Below are 21,688 nucleotides of genomic sequence, written 5' to 3' on the forward strand. Positions count from 1 at the left end.
ATGGTGAGTATGTATTCCGAACAAAGCTCATCCCATCCTCCATGCACTTATATGGTTTCTCTCCTATGTGGAGTCGTTGATGGACAGTAAGCAGTTGAAGCTGAACAAAACTCTTCCCACACATTAAACAATATGGTTTCTCCACGTTGTGGATTTGGTGATGGACAGTAAGCACTAGATCCTGAGAAAAAGTCTTACCACACACCACACATATAAGGTCACTCCGTTGTGTGGATACTTCAACGGACAGAAAGAGGTGAACAGTCACAAAAGCTCTTCCCACACTCCACACATTTATATGGTTTCTCCCCTGTGTGGATTCGTTGATGAACAGTAAGCTGTTGTCACTGAACAAAGCTCTTCCCACACTCCACACCTTTATATGATTTCTCCCAAGTGGATTCATAGATGGACAGTAAGCTGTCAGCAAAGCTCTTCCCACCCTCCATACATTTATATGGTCTCTTCCCTGTGTGAATATGTCGATGGAGAGTAAAATGTGTACTGTGAGCAAAGCTCTTCCCACACTCCACACATTTATACGGCTTCTCCGGTGTGGATTCGTTGATGGACAGTAAGATATGCTTTCCGAACAAAGCTCTTTTCACATTGAGTACATTGATATGGTTTCTCCCCTGTGTGGATTTGTTGATGGGCAATAAGTTGTGAACTGTAAGCAAAGCTCTTCCCACACTGCACACATTTATATGGTTTCTCCCCTGTGTGGATTCGCCAATGGACAATAAGATGTGAACTGTCAACAAATTTCTTCCCACATTCCACACATTTATATGGCTTCTCCCCTGTGTGGATTCGTTGATGGACAGTAAGATTTGCATTCCGAGCAAAGCTCTTTCCACACTCAGTACATTTATATGGTTTCTCCCCTGTGTGGATTCGGTGATGGACAGTAAGCTCCACATTCCGAGAAAAGCTCTTCCCACACTCCACACATTTATATGGTCTCTCCCCTGTGTGGATTTGTTGATGGACAATAAGTTGTGAACTGTAAGCAAAGCTCTTCCCACACTGCACACATTTATATGGTCTCTCCCCTGTGTGGATTCGCCGATGGACAATAAGATGTGAACTGTCAGCAAATTTCTTCCCACATTCCACACATTTATATGGCTTCTCCCCTGTGTGGATTCGTTGATGGACAGTAAGACGTGCATTCTGAACAAAGCTCTTTCCACACTCCATGCATTTATATGGCTTCTCACCTCTGTGGATTCGCCGATGGACAGTAAGATATGAACTGTTAGCAAATTTCTTCCCACATTCCTCACATTTATATACTTTCTCTCTTGTGTGGATGCGTCGATGGACAGTAAGCTTTGAACTGTCAGCAAAGCTCTTACCACACTCCACACATTTATATGGCTTCTCCCCTGTGTGAATACGTTGATGGACAGTTAAATGTATACCCTGAGCAAAACTCTTCCCACACTCCATACATTTATATGGTCTCTCCCCTGTGTGAATACGTCGATGGGCAGCTAACAGTGTACTGTGAGCAAAGCTCTTCCCACACTCTGCACATTTATATGGCTTCTCCCCTGTGTGGATTCGTTGATGGACAGTAAGAAGTGCATTCCGAACAAAGCTCTTTCCACACTCAGTACATTTATATGGTTTCTCCCCTGTGTGGATTCGGTGATGGACAGTAAGATCTGTTTTCTTAGCAAAGCTCTTCCCACACTCCACACATTTATATGGTCTCTCCCCTGTGTGGATTCGACGATGGACAGTAAGATATGAAAGGGCAGCAAAGCTCTTCTCACACTCCACACATTTATATGGCTTCTCCCCTGTGTGGATTCGTCGATGAACAGTAAGATTTGTCTTCTGTGAAAAGCTCTTCCCACACTCCACACATTTATATGGTTTCTCCCCTGTGTGGATTCGTCGATGGACAGTAAGATGTGAACTGTTAGCAAAGCTCTTCCCACACTCCATACATTTATATGGCCTCTCCCCAGTGTGGATTTGTTGATGGACAGTAAGATGTCCATTCTGAGGAAAGCTTTTTCCACACTCCACACATTTATGTGGTTTCTCTCCAGTATGGTTTTGTTGATGGGATGATTCCTCCCCCCTCTTCTGTTTTGTTCCATTGCTTCTTCTCTGCTGTTCCCCTTCCAAGGGACATTCTTCTAGTTCTTGCTCAGGGTTTCTCAGGGTACCCTCAGCTTCTGGAATAAAGAGGAGACTCATTAGACGTTCAAACAAAAGCAGAATTAAGGGGGAGAAGCCATTAACAACTCTTGATAACGACAGAAAGGATATCCCATATCCTGCCATTTATTAAGTTTTGATCATTGAGTTGTCATGTAAGGTAAACCCAGAAAAATAGAAGCAGAAAGGATTGAAAGCCTCATCTAGTCCAACTTTATTTATTTGTTTATTCAATTTGTAGTCCGCTCTTCCTGCAATCAGGCTCAGAATGGATCACATCCGTTTAAATAAACAATTAAAATAATTAAAACTGATAGCATAAAAAGAGCAGTTGCAATTTCACAACCCACCCTCAGTAGCCCATATTGCACATCCTGCATGTAATCATTTAGGCCCACAATGGCCGATGGCAAACAACAAATAAAGGAACAAAGGTTGCAGGAAATTCACAGTTAATCTCCCTCTACTCTCTCAGTGACCCCTGCTTTATATCCAGAGGAAAGCAAAAATCCCTCTAGGGTCTATGGCCGATCTGGCCTGGAGGAAGGTTCTTTCCTCACCCCAAAGTGGCTATCAGAATTCCTCTGGGAAAATAAGAAAAGGCTTAAGAAGCTCAAAGGTTAAATGAAAGGACCCAGTATTTAAATTGCGAAAGATAGAACATATATTACACACACACACACACGTATTTATTACAAAATGTTTTTTAAAAAGCTAACACAGGGCCGAATATAGCCTCAGTAATAATCTCAAACAAAGACCTTATGCACCCTTGACCATACGCTTTTTGGCCATATGTCGTTCTTCAGTGGTCAAGTATAGTTCTTAACTCCAGATAATGCTATGTTCAGTCAATGTAGTATAAAATTGGAATTATGATACGAAAAGTGAGGAAAAATGGGGGGGGGAGTTTCATTTTGACAGAATAATTATAATTGTTTAATTATGACATAAAACAATGTTTTTCATATAAGAATTTATTCAAAATTACTTACATCTAATTAAAGGCAAAAGTCAAGGCAGAAAAGTACTTTAAAAGCCTTGATTGAACTCAACTTCTGCCTCGTTAGGTGCACGTATCTTGAGTGGTAATTCAACTGTGTACCAGAAAAAATATTCAAGAAATGTCCTAATCACAAAAAATTTTATGTAAGGAATGAGTAAAAAAAAGAACCCCAAACTACATGTATTAATATATAATAATACTACCAAATTAATAAAAATTACCTTCCTATTATGGTAAAAAAAATTCACATTTTAAGTGCAGTCTGGAGTAATGTAGTAGTGTAAGTGCAGAGGGTAAAGTGTCACTCTCCTTATATATCAGGCAAGCAGGTGATGCAATCAGATTGGGGGGGGGAATATATATTGGGAATGTCTCGATTCACAACGGCAAGAAAAATAGGGGGCAGGGGGAAATTATAGTGTATAAATGAGTATCAACAATACCTAACACAGTAACTACATACTAAAAAGGCAACCTAATATCAAACGCATAACCAATCCACTTCCTCCTTCAGGCCATATGGATATAGAGTGTTAAATCTAATAGGTCTCGCTCACTCTCAGACATTGCAAAAGATGTAAGCTAGGAGCTTGAATCTTTTCCAGCAGCCAGAAATGCAGCTGTTTATCTGTATGTCCCTCTCAGACATTGCAAAAGATGTAAGCTAGGAGCTTGAATCTTTTCCAGCAGCCAGAAATGTAGCTGTTTATCTGTATGTCACAAGGTCTTGAAGTGTGGACCAAAGGGTGTTTTTTCTTTGTAATCTAATGTAGCCTCTGTGTTCACAACCTCGTCTTTACAGCTCTAATGGTAAAGCCTACATACATTTGATCACAAGGGCACTGGATTACATATATAACTCATTGGAATTACAATTAACAAATTATTTTATAGAATATCTGCTTCATTTGGATGAATTATAGAAAAAGGTACCACAAATTGAACAGCTTCTGAGGAAAAGTAGGAACTGAGCAGTTCTGCCCTTTCTTTAAAAAAAAATATTGGGTGAGTATAATATAAATATTTACATTTCCCAAATCTGCCCATTCTTAATCTATTCCCCCACCCTTTCCCTTCCTCATTTCTACTATAGACTTCCAACATCTTTCCAACCCAATATCTAACTACTCTGCTTAATATTATTTGGCTATTTAGCAAATAAATTGTTCTCTTAACTCAGTTACTATTTCACATCATTGTCCATATTTCCCCCTTGTAATGATCAATAACTCCTCCCTTAATCAAAAACTAAAAATTATCTAATGCCCACATCTCCCCTTTTACGTCCCACTTTTTTTCTATATACTGTTTCAATTTCCCCCCGTCTTTAAAAAATTCTTCTGGATTTTGTTCTCTTAGCTTTCTTGTTAATTTTTCCATTTCAGCCATATGTAGTAATTTTTGTATCCAATTCTCTACAGATGGCACTTCTTGTGTCTTCCACACTTGAGCATACAATATTCTTGCTGCCGTTGTCATGTTGCAGTTCTGCCCTTTCTTCATCGCCTGTTACAATTACACTTTCGGCCTACCATGTCTTGCTCTTTTTCTTACTTTGAAGATAAGCAAAGAACACCCTTCCTTCTTGTTTTTAGCATCTCTGGCTAGCCTAAGCTCATACTGAGTTTTAGCTTTTCTAACACTCTACCTACAAGCACTGGTTATTTGTTTATATTCAGCCTTGGTTATAAGGCCCTCCTTCCATTTCCTAAACGAGTCTCAGCTCTTTAGAAAGCTGTTTATGGAGCCACCTTTGCTTCTTTAGGCCCCTCCCATTTTTCCTTCTTATAGGAATCGTTTGTGATCGTGCCTTCAATATTTCACTTTTAAGAAACTCCCTCGAACTCCCTTCTCCTTAAGTATTTCTGACCATGGGATTCTACTTCTACCCAGCATAACTTTAAATTGGTTAAAATGTGCTTTCCGCAAGACCAACCTATATGCCTATGTCCAGCTTTTTCCCTTCCCCAAGACTGTAAATTTCAAAATTACATGGTCAATTTTCACCTTTGTTTCCCTCTCATAAAGACTCTCTGCCCATGAGGAGGCCTTGTTCACATCCTATAAACTATTCCTTTTAGTTTACAAACCAATATTTTATCTTAAAAACTAATTTTTGTGGAATGCACTAGAAATGCAGAAGTCCCGCCTTTTGCTCTCGTGTGGTACCGTCCCACTCTCCTACTGAGAGCCTCTACCGGAAAAGCTCTTCTTAGAAGGAGAGATTTCTGCCTACAGCTTCTGTGAAGTAAAGGAAAGGGGACCCTTACCCAGAGAGGCCACATTCTGAAAGTTCTCCTCCATGACTTCCTTGTGAAGGCTTCTTTCTTCCGCATCCAGTAGAGCCCACTCCTCCTCAGTGAAATGAACAGACACGTCCTCAAAGGTCACCGGACCCTGAAAAGAGAAAAAAAGAAACCCCTCTATCCTGTCAGAGAATGGAAGAAATCTTCCCCTTACGAGGAAAAGCCAAAATGACTATAACTAGAAGGTGGCTTGCGGATTCAAACTTCCATCAGATCTTTCCATTTTCCTTCTAGTGAACAGCAGACAGCAATCAAGGCAAAGAGTGTGAAGGGTTATGTGCTAGGGAGGGGTGGGTGGTGCATGGAGGCACCTGGGGTCATGAATTGCAATCCTGCTTACCTGTTCTGGCCCCATAGAAGTTGCGTCCTCCTTGCTGCAAAGATATGGCAAATATTTTATGGCTGGTTTCACAGCTTCACCTGAAAAAATCAAATGGTAATTGGAAGACATGTGAAATGTTTCAAGTACTTAGTTTTTCATCCCATACTTAGGTATCAACATCCCATCTAAACTGGGCTCGTTAATAAAATTTAATCATGACCTAAAATTCAAAGCTATCAAAGCTGAAATCCTGGGCGCTTGGAAATGCAAATATGTCAGACAAATGCAGGAAATGTAAAAAGCATGAAGGATCATTTTATCATATGTGGTGGACTTGTGAGGTAGCTACGCAATACTGGGGAGATATAATAGAAATAATTAATGAGGTTTTGCAAACCCAAATAAATAAGAACCCAGAATTGCTGCTACTGAACTTGGAAATGGAAGAGGTTCCAAAGCAGTATAGAACATTGCTATTTTACATGATTACAGCAGGAAGACTTTTGTACGCGCAGAAATGGAAAGTGCAAGAAATACCAACTATAGAAGATTGGATTTACAAATTGTTGTACATGGCAGAAATGGACAAAATGACAAGAAAATGGAAAGATCTTGATCCAGGGGAATATATTGCAGACTGGGGGAAATTGAAACAGTATCTAGAAAAAAATGGGATGTTAAAGGAGGACTGTGGCAGTTTGAGAATTATTAACGCGTGATTTTATAAAGGGGAGAGAGAAGTAACTTTACCATTAATGGGGAAATTCAGTTATTAATCAATCTAAGTTAATATTAGGATTAAGAAGAATGTATTAAAAATAGATAGGTTAAACAGGGAGACGTAGATTGGATATATGCTTAGAATAAGTGATACAATATATATAAGATTTAGAAAAATTATAGTTAAGAGTAATTTAAATAATAAGATGGGCTAAGGGTTGGAAAGCTGTTGGAAGTCTATAAGGAGGGGGGGAAAGGGTGGGGGTTGATATAATTTAGGTAAGATGGGGAATTTGTGTAATATTTTATGTACTCACCAATAAAATTTAAAAAAAAAAGCTGAAATCCTGGCCTGGAACAAACAACAATTCACTTGGTATGACAGGTTTAATCTCATAAAAGCATTTATTCTGCCTAAATTCCTATATCTGTTCCGGGCTATCCCATACAACATCCCACTAGGAAAACTCAAATTATGGCAGTCTACCCTAAACAATTTTCTCTGGAATTACAAACGTCCCAGAGTTGCATTTCAGATCCTGAGACAAAAAGCACAGAAAGGGGGCTTCAACTACCCAGATTTGAATTTGTATGCGCTGGCCACTAGGCTAATGAATGCTCGCCAACTCCTATTGAAAAACATCCAACCTGCTTGGATAAAAATCTTACACTCTGAAATTGCACCTACTAAGTTGCAAGAAGTAATATGTGGCCCACAGAGTGCTCTAAAAAAATATAGCTAAACGCGTTTGTCACTGAGATTATCAGAGTATGGCTCAAATACAAAGCTAAAATTCTCCCAAAAATCTCTAGGTACTCATCCTTTTTATCACAAGATTGGTTCCCTCCAGGTAACGATTCAAACACACGAAGCTTCTGGAGGAAGATAAACACCACTACCCTAATGGATATATCCTCTAACAGAGGATTATTGACAAAATCTGAACTAGAGACTAAAACCAATTCAATTATACCATGGTTTAACTACTTGCAACTCTCACACATGGTATCTAAAATTGATTTAGCAAAAATACTCAGTACTCCTAAAACGGACTTTGAAATGATCCTTGGACAATAGAGATGGGCACGGACCGCATAACGGACCTAATTTCATCATGAACTTACCCAGTTCGTCCTTCGTGAACGTGTTTTTCTCACGAAACCACCAAACATTGGGGCTTTCTGTCCGTGTGTCCGTTGGCCCGTCATGCCAGGATTCCCGCTCAAACAATTTCCTCAGCAGCGGTGTGGAGCCACCTTCCCCGTTTGGAACACACCAATCTTAGCCCAGGAAGCCTTGATTGGCAGCTCTGTCAGCCAATCAAGAGCTTGTATTGTCGAAGGCTTTCACGGCCGGAGAACGATGGTTGTTGTGGGTTTTCCAGGCTGTATTGCCGTGGTCTTGGTATTGTAGTTCCTGACCAGCAGTTCGCCAGCAGCTGTGGCTGGCATCTTCAGAGGTGTAGCACCAAAAGACAGAGATCTCTCAGTGTCACAGTGTGGAAAAGATGTTGGCAGGTCATTTGTATCTACTCAGGAGGGGTGGGGTTGAGCTGAGTCATCCTGTAAGAGTTTCCCAGGGTGTGGAATGCTAATGGCGGGAGGCTTCACTGTATCCTGAGGAGGTTCTTTTGCATATGGATTGGTGCTTGATGTGCTAATCTTCTCTGCAGGGCTATTGTCGAGTATAGACAGGCTAACAAAACACTCTATACTCGACAATAGCCCTGCAGAGAAGATTAGCACATCAAGCACCAATCCATATGCAAAAGAACCTCCTCAGGATACAGTGAAGCCTCCCGCCATTAGCATTCCACACCCTGGGAAACTCTTACAGGATGACTCAGCTCAACCCCACCCCTCCTGAGTAGATACAAATGACCTGCCAACATCTTTTCCACACTGTGACACTGAGAGATCTCTGTCTTTTGGTGCTACACCTCTGAAGATGCCAGCCACAGCTGCTGGCAAAACTTCAGGAACTACAATACCAAGACCACGGCAATACAGCCCGGAAAACCCACAACAACCAATCAAGAGCTTGTCAGAGATCACAGCCTTTCTGCATAAAAGACAAAGCGCGTGAAGAGCACTTTTCTATTCTAGAGCACTTAAAAAAAATCCTTTTACTGCACTATTGGGTTACTCTGATTTCTTTCTGCGGCACTTCCGGACCATCCCAAACAACCCATGTTCGGTGCGTTGCCAAGTCTGCAATGCCATGGTGCATAGGGGTGTGGACCCCAAACACCTGTCGTCCAGTGTCCTCCGCAGGCATCTGCAGAGACATCACCCAAGCCTGCTGGCTCAAGAAAAAACATCAAGCAGTGGGGTGAAGAGGGCTGCTGAGCAGGGAGAAGGGCAAGTGGAATGGGAGTCCACCCCTAGTCAGAAGGCTCACACCCCTGAGAGAGCTGTGGGTGGGAGTGGAACTTCTAGGCAGGCTACCCTTCAGGAACTTGTTCCCTCTGGCTGATCCCTGCCAAGCAAAAGATTCAAGGGGAAAGCTCAGGAGGCAGGAACTCATGTACTGGCTGAGATGATAGCCCTGGATGGACTCCCTTTGTCTGTGTTGGACGGTGTGGGCTTTCACAGGGCAATGCATCATTTTGTACCCTAGTTCACGATGCCCTCGCGGCAGACTGTTGGCTGGCGAGTCTTGCCCGCCATCTACAACTGCGTGGCAGAGGTGGTCAGGAACCAGCTGGCAAAAGCAAGAGGGCGGACTGTGCACTTCACAGCAGATCTGTGGAGCAGCCGTCATCACGGCTACCTCGCCATCACTGCCCAGTGGTGGCAACTGGAGGACCTCCGGATCACCGAGGTCAAATTGGGGGCCCGAGAGGAGGCGCCACCCCTGCCGGCGGGCTACAGAGTGGTTCTGCTCCAGGCACGGGGGATGGATGCGGATCAGAATGGGAAGAACATTGCCGCTGTGCTGAAGGGTTCACTGAGGGACTGGTTGTCCCCAGGCGATGCTGTCCGTGGCTACATGGTCACGGACGCTGGTAGAAACATGCTGGAGGCCCTGAATGAGGCATCCCTGGAGGGCATTGTCTGTCTGGCCCATAAGCTGCACCTGGTCGTGGGGGATGCTCTCGGGTTGGGTAGCATGGTCAAGCCCAGCTGGGACCAGGGAAAGTTGGAGATGCGCAACCTCTTGGATGGCTTTCGTCGTCTCGGCACCCACTTTTCTCGCAGCATTAAGTCTGTCCGACAGCTGCACAAGAAGCAGGGGGAGGGGGGAGATCCAGAGCACAAGTTCTTCCAGGACATGGCAACCCGTTAGAACTCCACCTACGTGATGATAGCTCGTCTGGTGGAGCAAAGACATGTGTTGCAAGACATCATGTCCTCAACGCCCATCATGCATGCAAGAAATGTGCTCAGCATCAGCTCTGTGGACTGGCTAGTCCTCTCTCAAATGGTACGTATCCTCAAGCCATGTCGGGACACCACGGATCTCCTCTCTTCCTACCAGTCCAGCCTTGGGCAAGCCATCCCCCTGATTTGTGGGCTGGACTGGGCACTGGCCAAAGAACTGGAGCGGGGGGAAACCCTTCCAAGTGTCAGGGACTTGGTGAAGAGGTTGCAGGCAGGAGTGGCCGCCCGCTTGCATCCTCTCTGCAAACAGCAGCCGTACAGAATGGCCTGCATGTGCGATCCACGTGTGAAGGGCGCCATTGCCATGCACCAGTGTGAGCTAGAACGATGGAAGAAGGAGCTTCGCAAAGAGGTTCACAGGTTTCAGGCTAAAAGACACGGCCAGAGGGAAGACAGCACGGAAGAGGGGCTGGTGGCTGAGGAGCCGGAGGAGGAGGAGGAGGGGGAAGTGGCAGAGGATGAGCCTGGCACTTCATCCCATGAGAGCCCACCACATTCCAACTACTGGTCCTCAGTGCTGAACTGGGAGGTTGCTGGCATGAGGAAGGACAGGATGGCACCTGCAGAGGACTCAGCAGAGGTGATGGTGCGGGAGTACCTTGCCGAGACGCCAGAGTCCCCTGAATCCAATCCCCTGGAGTATTGGGCATGTAAATCTGCCATCTGGCCAGACCTCTCGTCTGTGGCCATGAATTTCCTCTCCTGCCCTCCCACCAGTGTCCAGAGCAAGCGGGTGTTCTCCCACCTGGGAGACATCCTCCGTCCCTGCCACTCACGCCTGGATCCCGCCCTAGTGGATCAATTGGCGTTTGTCAAGATCAACCTCCCCCTGCTGGGGTATCCTTCCCTGGACCTTGGGGACCCAGAATCTTGGCTCTGAGAAACCCAAGTCTCTCTCTGCACCGATGGCAGGTTGCTTCACTTTAAGTCAGGCTCCAGAGCACCCCCAGTCCATGTTAGGATAGGAAGCCCTCCTCCTGAACTCATCCATTCTTCCCCACCACAGCTGCCTTCCCTCTCTGCTCCAGACTTTCTTTCTCACCTCTAAGCCTTTTCCTTCATAATCTCTTACGACCTGCTGCAACCTAACAGCAAATCCAAGATCCATCATTTCAATACCCACTCTCTCAGTAGATCCTCTGTCCTGAAGGAGCAGGCTATGAGTCCAGTTTTCTGGACCATCAGTCTGGCCCAGCATCTCCTCTCTCTGTCCTTTCTTGTTGTGGCCTTCTTCAATTTCATTATTTTGTGCAAGTTCAATTTTCAAGTGTTCTGATCAGGTCATGCTCAGATCTGTGGTGGTCCCCACATCACAGGGGCAGGGCCTCTCCGAGTGTGGAGGCCAGTTTCAGCAGAATGCAGGGCATGTGCAAGGAGGGGTGAGACCAGGCCACCATTAGAAGACACCTCTCCGATGTGGCGGCCGCCCTCTCCCCACTCACCCCCAACCGGGGCCAGTGAGGGGGGCCCCCTCAGGGAGGGTGTGGCCACCGTCGATACCCACCTCTCCCACGTGGTGGCTGCCCTCTCACCAGCCACTCGAACCCCAACCAGCATATCCTTCCTTTGCCAACGCCGCCACATTCGGTGAAGTGGGTTTGGTCAGTGACCGTCCTGCTCCCGCAAGCACAAGGGCCCCTCTGAGGGTCAATCCCCAAAGTCCGGTGACAAGGAGGACAGTGGCCCAGGTCAGTTTGCTTGATAGCAAGCAAGCTGACACACCACGTCACTGAGGTGGGACTCGTTGTCCACTTCCCAAAGAGGCCCCTTCTGAACAGGGTAGCATGAGTTTCCTTCCCTCAAGGTGTGGAAGACATCCTTTCCCTCCCTTGCATGCCTTCCATTCCAGCAAGGGGCCTTTGAATTGCTGCATGATCTCCTGTTGCACTGGCTTTCACTCAAGTCCATCCATTCATTGGCCATCATGGAGAGTTGGTCTCCCCGCCCCTGGGGAGGGCATCTCTTGTTGATGTAGCCCCATGTAGGTGGGTTTTGTGGGCAGCCACCTCTCCTGGACAGGAGCACAAGTCTCTCTCCTTCCCCCAAGGGTGGGTAAGGATCAGTCAGAATAGGGGAGGGGAAGTTGTTTGTCTCTTTGGAAAAGTGATAATCGAGGAGCGTTACATGAGAACCTTTGGTGGGGAAAGTCGACTGAAGTGAAAATCTGTGGGAAAACCAAGGCCTTTTCTGACTCGAACCGGTTCTCGAACGGGGCCTGGTCCGTTAAAAGTTCGTGGACTGTGGTCCGTGGAAGCCCACAAACCCCGAACCGGCGGTCCGTAGGCAAATGCTGGTCCGTGCCCATCTCTATTGGACAATCATCTGATACACCAAGGAAGGGCCTCATCTCTAAAATGTACAACATCATTCTCCACACTGAGAAAAATGATGATTCTAATATATATAAAAAATGGAACTTGGATTGTGGTGGACAAATTACAACTGAACAATGGAATCAAGTATGGAGGTCAAAGCTAGTCACTTCTTCAGAAATAAATACTAGACTGCTAAATTATAAAATTCTCACTAGATGGTATTACCCTCCTAAGAAATTAGCGGCAATTATTCCAGTTTACTCCCCTTATTGCTGGAGGAAGTGTGGATCCATTGGTACTTACTTTCATTGCTGGTGGCATTGTCCTGTTATCAAAAATTTTTGGGGAAGATATATTTCAATACATTCATTCTATCACCAAAATTAAGCTACCAATGATACCGGAAATTGTATTTCTTAACTGCTGGCAAAGAATCGTAATCTCAACACCAGCACGTGATTTAATTACGACTCTACTGACAGCAGCAAAAAACATAATTGCATTAAACTGGAACAAGCAGCACCAACCTTTCGCTAGACAATGGTTGCTAAAGGTCTAGGATTTCCTCATTATTGAAAAGATTACTAACAATCTGCATAACATGAAGAACCCTAACAGTAGCTCAGGATTTTATGAAAAATATTCTATGAATATATTGCAGAACATGAATCGCAGGCACCTAACCATCTATATCAATCTATATTTGATAATTGACATAGAGAGGTCAGTCCCCTGCTTATTCTTATCTAGACTTCAGACTCATCATCATGTTTTACACCGTTAGGTTATATAATTTGTAATCATAAAAAAGAGAGAGAGGGAGAAAGAAAGAAACAATTGAAGCTGAGGTACATTCAAAGGCTGTTAATTGAGCTTATCATCAGAGTTTTTGTGAATGCTGTAAGTTGTTGCAGATTCCCTGTTCTATGTAATTTGAACTGATCTGTATTGTATTGCTTTACCTTTTCTGTATCGTTATGATTGTTACAAAAATAAAATAAAACTTAAAAAAAAAGTATTTAGTTTTTCAATTCCTTGAGTGGGGAAAAAAAGGTTCTCCCTCTCTTGCTTCGTGCTCACAACCATTCTTGCATCCTTATATAAGATTGTTTGGATTTTGCAATTGTATGGAACCAGTCTTGCTACAGTTATCACAGAATGCACAGACTGAAGAAGGAAGAACTCTGAAATGCAAGGAACGGGTCACTCTAAACCCACTGATAGAATCGCAGCGACCGTACCCTAGAATCTCTATCCCAAACAACCGGGTGAGTCTCCACCCCGGCGCCATCTCACTCTGTCACTGCAAATGCAGAGTCCAAGGTGAAACTGATGCGGAAGATTTTATCTAGAATGTGCTGAGCAAAATGGTCACAGTGGGTCCCAGAGCCCTCGACTTCCTCCTCCATCCAGATCCCAACAGGCCTCTGACCGTCCAGAACAGCTCCGCTAGCCTACACTGTGCAGACACAAGGGTGGCTTAGTTGTATTCATTACCACCATCCCTGCCACGGATTAGACTTCCCGTCTCCCATACCATCGCCCTGTATTTTTCATTGTCCACAGCCCCTTAGCATACCAAGAGGCTGTCTGTCCCCAGGACAATTTCCTTATTCCTGAGTCAACCAGGATATTGATAGAAGCTCTAACCATATCGGCAGGAATTTCCACCAGTGCCACCTGAGAACCGGTCAGATCCATCAGCCTGAGAGGGCAGATCACCGTAAGTGATCCCTACCCCTGCACAGTCTTGGCATCTTTGGAAGCCTAAACCACTGCAAGTAGTGACCTGTGCATAACAATGTGACCATCTTCAGTCCCCCCACCTTTACATTACCTTCCTTCTGCCCAAAGTAAAAAACATCACATCAAGAATGTGTCCTGCAGCGTGTGGGGCCTGTTATTATCTGAGATAGGCCCATGGTTGCCATGGAGGTATGAAATCCTGAACTCCTCCCAATGAGGTAGCCGCTCAATGGATGTTGAAGTCCGCCAGAACAATTATGTTACTATGGCATAAGATCTCCTAAAGCCTTATAGTTTTCTTCCTGTTCTTATTGGCTCCACAACCGATCTTCCCAATTTTTCACATCAATTTACATTAATCATCTTTTTTTTTTTGCATTCAGAGGCAGCTTTGTTCTCAACGCCCTGACTGCTGACACAAGAGGAGAGGTGGACTGGAAATGTTTTCGTCATATTTTCTCTCATACATTTAGTAGATTCTCACTTATGACTTTAGCATTATTCAAGTATAAATCCCTATCATTTTTCTTTATTTGCAACCACACACCTACTAGCATTTTATCAAGTAGTTACCCTACTTGTTAACCATGTTATCCTTTCACAAATATGCTACAATTAGAGATGGATTAGGCAAATAATTTGCACTGGTTTTATATCGATTCTAGGTTTTCCTTCCCCAAAGGGTATTTTTAACTGAGAAGCTCGAGGGAGCATCTTTCTCACACTAGACCAACAGGGGGAGGGGGGACATAAAAGCAGCCCCTCCTACACTCAAAGAGGCCATTGAGTGGGTAGGACAGCCCTTTTGATCTTACCCAGAGAAGCTGCTCCGGGGTAACACTCGATCCTTTCCTGCACCTGAAAGAGAAGTGGGGATCCCACAAAGGGGAAACGGTTGAGAAAGGGAAAAGGAAAAAGGCTGGGGGTGGGGTCTAAAAAAGTTGATGCCATCTTAACAGATTTCGAGGGTTTCCTTAATAATATCTTGTGCCCCACATACTACCTAGAGCAGGGGTGGGCAAATTGCGGCCCGCGGGCCACATGCGGCCCGCTACAGAGTTTTTTCTCGCCCGCCAAGACAGTCAGAAAAATCCTCCTTGAACTGAGATAGGGTACATTTGTCTCATTAAACTGATTTTAAAATTAAATGTGCTTGCAGCTATAGATGATATGAAATTAGCACAATAAATAAATTGAATTAAACCACCACTATTTTTTTAAATTTATATTTATTGATTTTTATGATACAATTTATACCTTTTCTGAAATGCAAAGTTAACTAATGAATGCAACCATTTTAAAAGGTGCGGCCCTCCGCTAACCTCTGCTCCCACAAAGTGGTCCCCGAGCCAAAACAATTGCCCACCCCTGACCTAGAGGAATCCCTCTTACCTGCTTATCTTGATTCTCATCTGCTGCGTGGCTCAGGAGGAACCCTTCTGCCAGGGCCACCGCCTGGGAACTGCTCTCCGGGCCACATTCCCTGACCCAGCTCTCCATCTCAGGGGGCAGGACAGCCAGGAAACGGTCGAGGATGACCAAGTCCAGGATCTCCTTCTTGCTGTGCCTTTCTGGCTTCAGCCACTGGAGGCAAAGGTGGTGGAGTCGGCTGCAGACCTTTCGGGGCCCTTCGACCTCTTGATATTGGAATTGCCTGAATTGCTGGCGCTCCACATCTGAGAGGGGAAAATCCTCTCCCAGGCTCTTCTGCAAGGTTCCTTCCCACAGTTCCCTTCTGCTCCATGTCATGCTATCCTCAGGGCCCTTTCTTGCTTCGGGACCAACTGAGTCCAGCTCTCCCCACATCCTCTCTTCCTCCAAGGCCTCCCCCTGGAGCAGTATATCACCCTCTTCCTCTGCCAGATTCTTCTGTCAAGGAAGGTGCTAGATCTATGACCTCCTCCAAAGAGAAGACTTATCTATTGGGGAGAGAGAGAGAGAGAAATATGGACACCTGCATCTAAAGAGGTGACCTGTGACTCATGAAAGGTCATGGACTGTCCTGGAATCAAAGGAGTCTGTAGATAAGAAACCAGACCTAGTAAGTGAAGATGAGCTTCCACATAGCTCAGCTGTGCTTATTAAGCAGTTCCCCTCTGCTTAATAAAAGCCTCTTACATAATAAGTGGCCCTGATCTGAGGTTACTTAAATTCAGAGAGGGAGTCATGAACTGACAAGACAGATCTTCCCACAAACCTGAAAAATGCCATTGGTTTACAGAAAAATCTGAAATCTAAAAATAAAATAAAAATGAGGTTTTAAAATTACACAAAGGAGTACCAGTAGCTTTAATGAAATGCCTTCAGCGGCTGTTGCTAGGCAACCATGACAGTTAGCCAGTAATCCAGGTTTAGTTGTCAGTAAAATGGAAAGGGAAGTGGCAGGGTCCTTTCTGGGGCGATTTTGTCCTCTGAGAGCGGATTCATTGGGGCCAAGCCCAGAAGCAACCACAAGGACATCTGATACCACATAACTTGTATGACTCGCTCAGGCCTAGCTACTTGCTTCTGTTCAAAAGCAGCCCCCTCCCCAAAAAGCCAGTGTAGTGTATTGGCCAGAGTTTCAGACTAGGATCTGGGAGACTCAGGTTCTAACCACCACACTGCTGTGGAAACTCACTGGATTACATTGATCCACTCACACACTACAGCCTAACCTACTTCTCTGCTGTAGCACAGTGGTTAAGTGGTTCAGCTGGTTTGAATCCCACTACTGCCACGAGCTCAGTAAGTGACCTTGGGTAAATCATTCTTCTCAGCCCAGCTCCCGAGCTGTATTGTGGGAATAATAATGCTAATTTGTTCACTGCTCTAGATGAGGCACTAATCTGTCTAAAAGAGTGGTATGTAAGTGCAGTTATTATTATGATTCAGGGTTCTTGTGATGTTAATATGGAGACAAGGAGAATGATGTCAGTGGCTTTGGGTGGAGAAATTGTGGAGAAACGCAATATATAAATGAAGTAAATAAATAATAAATATAATATATATAGATAAATATACATATGAAGATGGGGACACAGGAAAAAGGTACATTGTTTAGTGGGAATGAAGGAGAGAAAGATGTAGGGAAGGGTGAGCACAGGGAGGCTGCCAAGAGGAGGGAAAGAGGAAATAGTGTCAGGAAGGGGATACAGGGGGATGTGAAAGGGGGAGGTAAAGAAGGGGGCTCCATCATTTGTTTCCAGGCCCATACTGGGATCAAAATGGGGGCATCAAAATGGGATCCCCGTAAGGCTAGGGTCCTAAGGGGCTAGACCGCTCATGCACATTCTATGTAGTGCCCCCCCCTTATAGAATGACCTCCCCAAGGAGTTCAGGAAAGCTCCCCTTCTCCTGGCTTTCTGCACACTGTGGAAAACTGAATATTTAGGAGGGCTTTTTATTGAGGCACTAGGCCTGTGCTGTAAGAAAAGGCTCAGAGAGGAAGTCTGGAAGAGGGACTGGAACTGTAGACCTGGGGTTGTGCACTGGATGGCCCAGATCCGGGTTTCAGGAATATAAAAGAAAAACTTTAGAGAATCCTGAATTCATCCAGAGATTATTTCCCATGGGTGGGGGAAGGGGGAATGCCCAGACAGAGTCATTTTTCAAGTAAACTCCACCACATATACGGAAAACCTACTCCTGGCTGTTCACTGAAAGCCTCCCAAATTACAGGAAGATTGGACCCTGGGATCCAGTTCTATGGGTCCCTGAACAAGCTGCCCCCAGCCACTCTCAGTTGTTTCCTAGAAGGAAAACCATCAGACCAGAGAATCTGAATTCCCTTTAGTGAGGCCTACCAGAGGAAGATGGCGTCCTGAGCAGACACACCAGCGTGCCGCTCCTGCTTTTATCCGGCTTTAAGATAAGTGTCTGTACTGAACTTTGTATTTTGATAAAGCCGCAGTTTGTTTGGACTTTGCACCTTCAAGGACTCTTTCCCAGGGAACAATAGTGCATTTCTTATCTCCTTCCGGCTGTCTCGCTTCCCCCTGGCAGTCGTGCTGAGAGCCCACGGCTGGAGAGTCAGGCGGGACTGCCGAATAAACCAGGGTCATGCTGACTGGTTTTTGATTGAAGAACAGAAGCCTTCACTTTGAGCCTAAGCTGGCAATTAGAGGCTTCCTTCTCTCTCTTAGCATTGGAGCTAGTGGGACTTGTGCTTTCCAATAATGGGAGCGTCTAAAAGAGGCCACGCAGACGATTTAGCTTCTTCTCCGGCATGTAAATAGACTAAAATGGATGATTTCTTCATGCCTAGTTCAGCCCCACTGACCTCTGTTTTCCCAACCTCTAGCCGCTTCACTCCCCTCATAAATCTTGAAGAGGATACTAACTGTGTGGCTGAGAGGGGTGATAAGCAGCTAACAGCAGCTGAAGAATCTGTGCTTGCTAACAACAGAAGCCCCAGTAACACGCTGATAGACTCCATGCAACTAACAGCAAAAACTGCGGAATCTATTTTTGAAAGATTACTACTATTGGAGGCTAAAATTGATCAACTTACACAACATACTCAGAAGCTACTGCCGTTCACCAAAGCTAACACAGATTTGGTCAGGGCCGTTACTGGGGAACTGCCTCCTCCCCACATAAAAGGGTCTCCCTTAAAATGCAAAAAGCCTCAGCACTTTCAAATCGAGAAGGCTCCATCTCAGTTAAAGCTGCAGCCCTGCAAAGTCTGCCTAACTGTTTGCAATTACAAAGGCCAGACATTATCTTGGCATTCAGTAAGACAGGCCAGGTTTCATCTAAGAGCTCTTCTACATGAGAGTCAGCTAGCAATAGACTTAATATCGGTTGAGCCACTTAACAATCCATACCAGGCTCAAAGAGTTCTTCTCACATTTGGCAGCCCCAGAATTCCAAGCCTACTGCTTCGCCGGAAGGAATTTTTGCACACTAAAAGGATTTCCCCTGCCAGAGTTTTCAATAATCTGGTCATAAATTCTCTGCTACCATGCTGGCAAAAAGACCACTCCCAGATGGAGGCTGAGAGCTCTACTCCAGATCCAGTGTCAGACGTCATGCAGAGTGACCCTTCCTTACACCTGAGAATGGCCCATTCCTCTCTTGAAAATACAATTGAAGAACTACTCAATTCGTTCTCGGCCCTTCCACCTTCTGAACAGCAGGCGATCACCACCAGATTGGGAGAGCTAAGAGACAAGCTTCTGAGAACCAAAGTCGAACCAATACAGCAAGAACAAAAGCCCTCTCCAGCGGCCAATGCGCCCAACGTGCTTGAAAACTGCTCAGAGATGGCAACTCTCCCGGCTCCCTTCATGCCAATAGTGGTGGACCTACGAGCAGAACCACAAGTGACAAAAGGCACAGATTGGACACTTGTCAGCTTCCCTCAAGTTTTGATGGGAAATGTAGGCATCCTGGTCTCGCAGCTTTGCTCTCTGACTGCTGTCCAATGGACCTTTCAACTGTCACTTGTCCAACATCCCGCCAAGCTGCCTACATTTCCCGCCAAAACTTGAGGGAAGCTGACAAGTGTCCAATCTGTGCCTTTTGTCACTTGTGGTTCCGCTCTACGGAATCCAGACAGCTTTTCTACACCTTCTCAACGAGAGAATCCCGTAAAGAACGATGCCGGTGTCCACAGGAACTCTAATGCGGGGGAACATAAGGAGGGCTTACGCACCCAAGAGATTACATCAGCAAGCAACTCTTGCTCAAAACTACTTCCTCAAGGAAACTGCAAGACGGATATAAGTGACCTCCCCAATCAACATCTGGCGATGCCCACTAGAAGACAACATGAATCAACAGACAATGTCTCAGTTAAGGCCAATGAACCCTCAAATGGCTGTCATCTTATTGGTGGCTGTGTTTACCATGATCCTGAAGGGGCCCTGGATAGGATTACGATGGCCTGACAACCAAAGAGCTCCTTGAGGAATACTGATATGTGCAGACAAGAATTATCTGTACTGTCATGGAATGTTATGGGGTGGTATAATAGGAGAAAGGAGAACAGCACTATCAATTATGTTTCTAACTTTGACATAATACTGTTCCAGGAGACGTGGTGTCTTGAGTCTCCAGCTCTGAATGGCTACCAAATTTTTGCCTTAGCAGCTCAGCCTTCACTACATGGGAGAGCAAAAGGAGGTTTATCCATTATGATCTCTAACACCCTCAATGGGGAAATTGCCACGCTCCCCTCATTTAACTCAAATGCTATGGCTGTGGCTTTCCATCTGCAACATTGCTCCTTTATAATTATTAATGTTTATCTGTCCCCAGCGCAAGTAAAAGGACAGAAAAACTCTGGGCAGGCCTAGAAACATACATTGGTCAGTTATCTTCAATATATCCTACTGCACAGCTATTAGTGGGTAGAGACTTTAATGCCTGGAGAGGGGTGGACAATGCTTGCCTATATTCCCAGTTTAAGACTTGTCCTCCTAGCACTTCTATTCAAACTTTACCATATGCTCGTTCTTCAAAAGACCCTAAAGCCAACTATTCAGGATTTCTCCTGACACAAATGGCATTTCGAAACAACTTATGCATATTGAATAGTTCAGTTTTGAACGATTACCCTGGCGAATATACCTATTGGTCAGGAGATAGAATGAGTATTCCCTTTAGTAAAGCAAGGGAGGGCTGAGGCTTGCTGAGCTGCAGAGTTTAAAAGGTGGCCGGAGATGCATCCCGTATTGCAAGATGGACTCAGCTCCACCGCCCGGGAAGAGCAGCTTCCAGAGAGCAAGAAGAAAAGCCCTAGAGGTGAGTGGAGCCCTCTGGTTAGTAATGCCAAAAGCAGGGAGGCATTTTGCAAAGGAAATATCAGTCCACTGCTTACCTCTTTTTTAAAAAGTCCTCCCAGGCTGCCTCGCCCTCCTTCCCCATTCAACACAAGAAGCGACTGAGGCAAGTCAGGTGACTGTCTCTCTCCAGGCCTCTCTAGGAATCGAGACTCCTTCCCTTTAACCCTTAGATGGACCGTGCAGCAAGCCAAAATACCCCACTTCTGGCTTTGCCCTGCGAAGGGTGCATTTTTACATTGAAAAAATAAAACCACCCTATAGGCAACATCAAAACAATCACACTCCTTCAGGGCGCTGTCACAGCACAGTAACAAGAATCCAAGATCCTCATGGGTTCTGAGGATTTTTAAATGGGGTCCCCCCTAAGCCCCCCATCAAATCACATGTCATGTCCATAGCTACTGACTGCACCACAAAAGCCACGCATTCCCAACTTGGGGAGCGACCATGGAGCAAAAACATGATGTAAAGGCATGTATCTCCATGAATGTTCAGGATTTTTAGCTGGGGTTGGCAGTGGAAGTTCTCTTTCAGTTTATTATTGTGAGTCTTTTTGTATTGAGCAGTTATCAATGTTGACACTGTGTTGTACAATACATTTTATAAAATAAAAAAAAATTAAAAATAGAAGGTCTCTTGGACAACCTTCTCCTTATCCCCAGAGAGGATCTGGTCGGCAGGTGCCGGCCGGTGGGCGCGCAATGGCACGCTGTGTGGATGTGTCTACCCTGTGGGAGAGCAAGTGAAGGCCGAGGGGCCATCATATCTTTTTAATTTCCTGGCTCTTTGACTTGCATATATGAACACAGTCTTGGAATTTGATTTTGGCTCAGGACTGAATGCTACCCCTTCCAGAGGACCCACAGAAGATGCCCAGAGATCCCATGCAGTGGCCGCGTGCCCATGTTCTCTTGAAGCATTTAAGGGAGAGGCCTGTCTTT

General features: G+C 45.1%; 1 pseudogene; it reads right to left on the minus strand.

Annotated features, from left to right (window-relative positions):
* Positions 1–320: 320 nt before the first annotated feature.
* On the minus strand, positions 321–20,825 carry LOC129324285 (zinc finger protein 420-like; annotated as a pseudogene).
* Between the last annotated feature and the right edge of the window lie 863 nt (positions 20,826–21,688).

The sequence above is a fragment of the Eublepharis macularius genome, chromosome 2 (assembly GCF_028583425.1).
Source record: "Eublepharis macularius isolate TG4126 chromosome 2, MPM_Emac_v1.0, whole genome shotgun sequence".
Classification (NCBI taxonomy): Eukaryota; Metazoa; Chordata; class Lepidosauria; order Squamata; family Eublepharidae; genus Eublepharis; species Eublepharis macularius.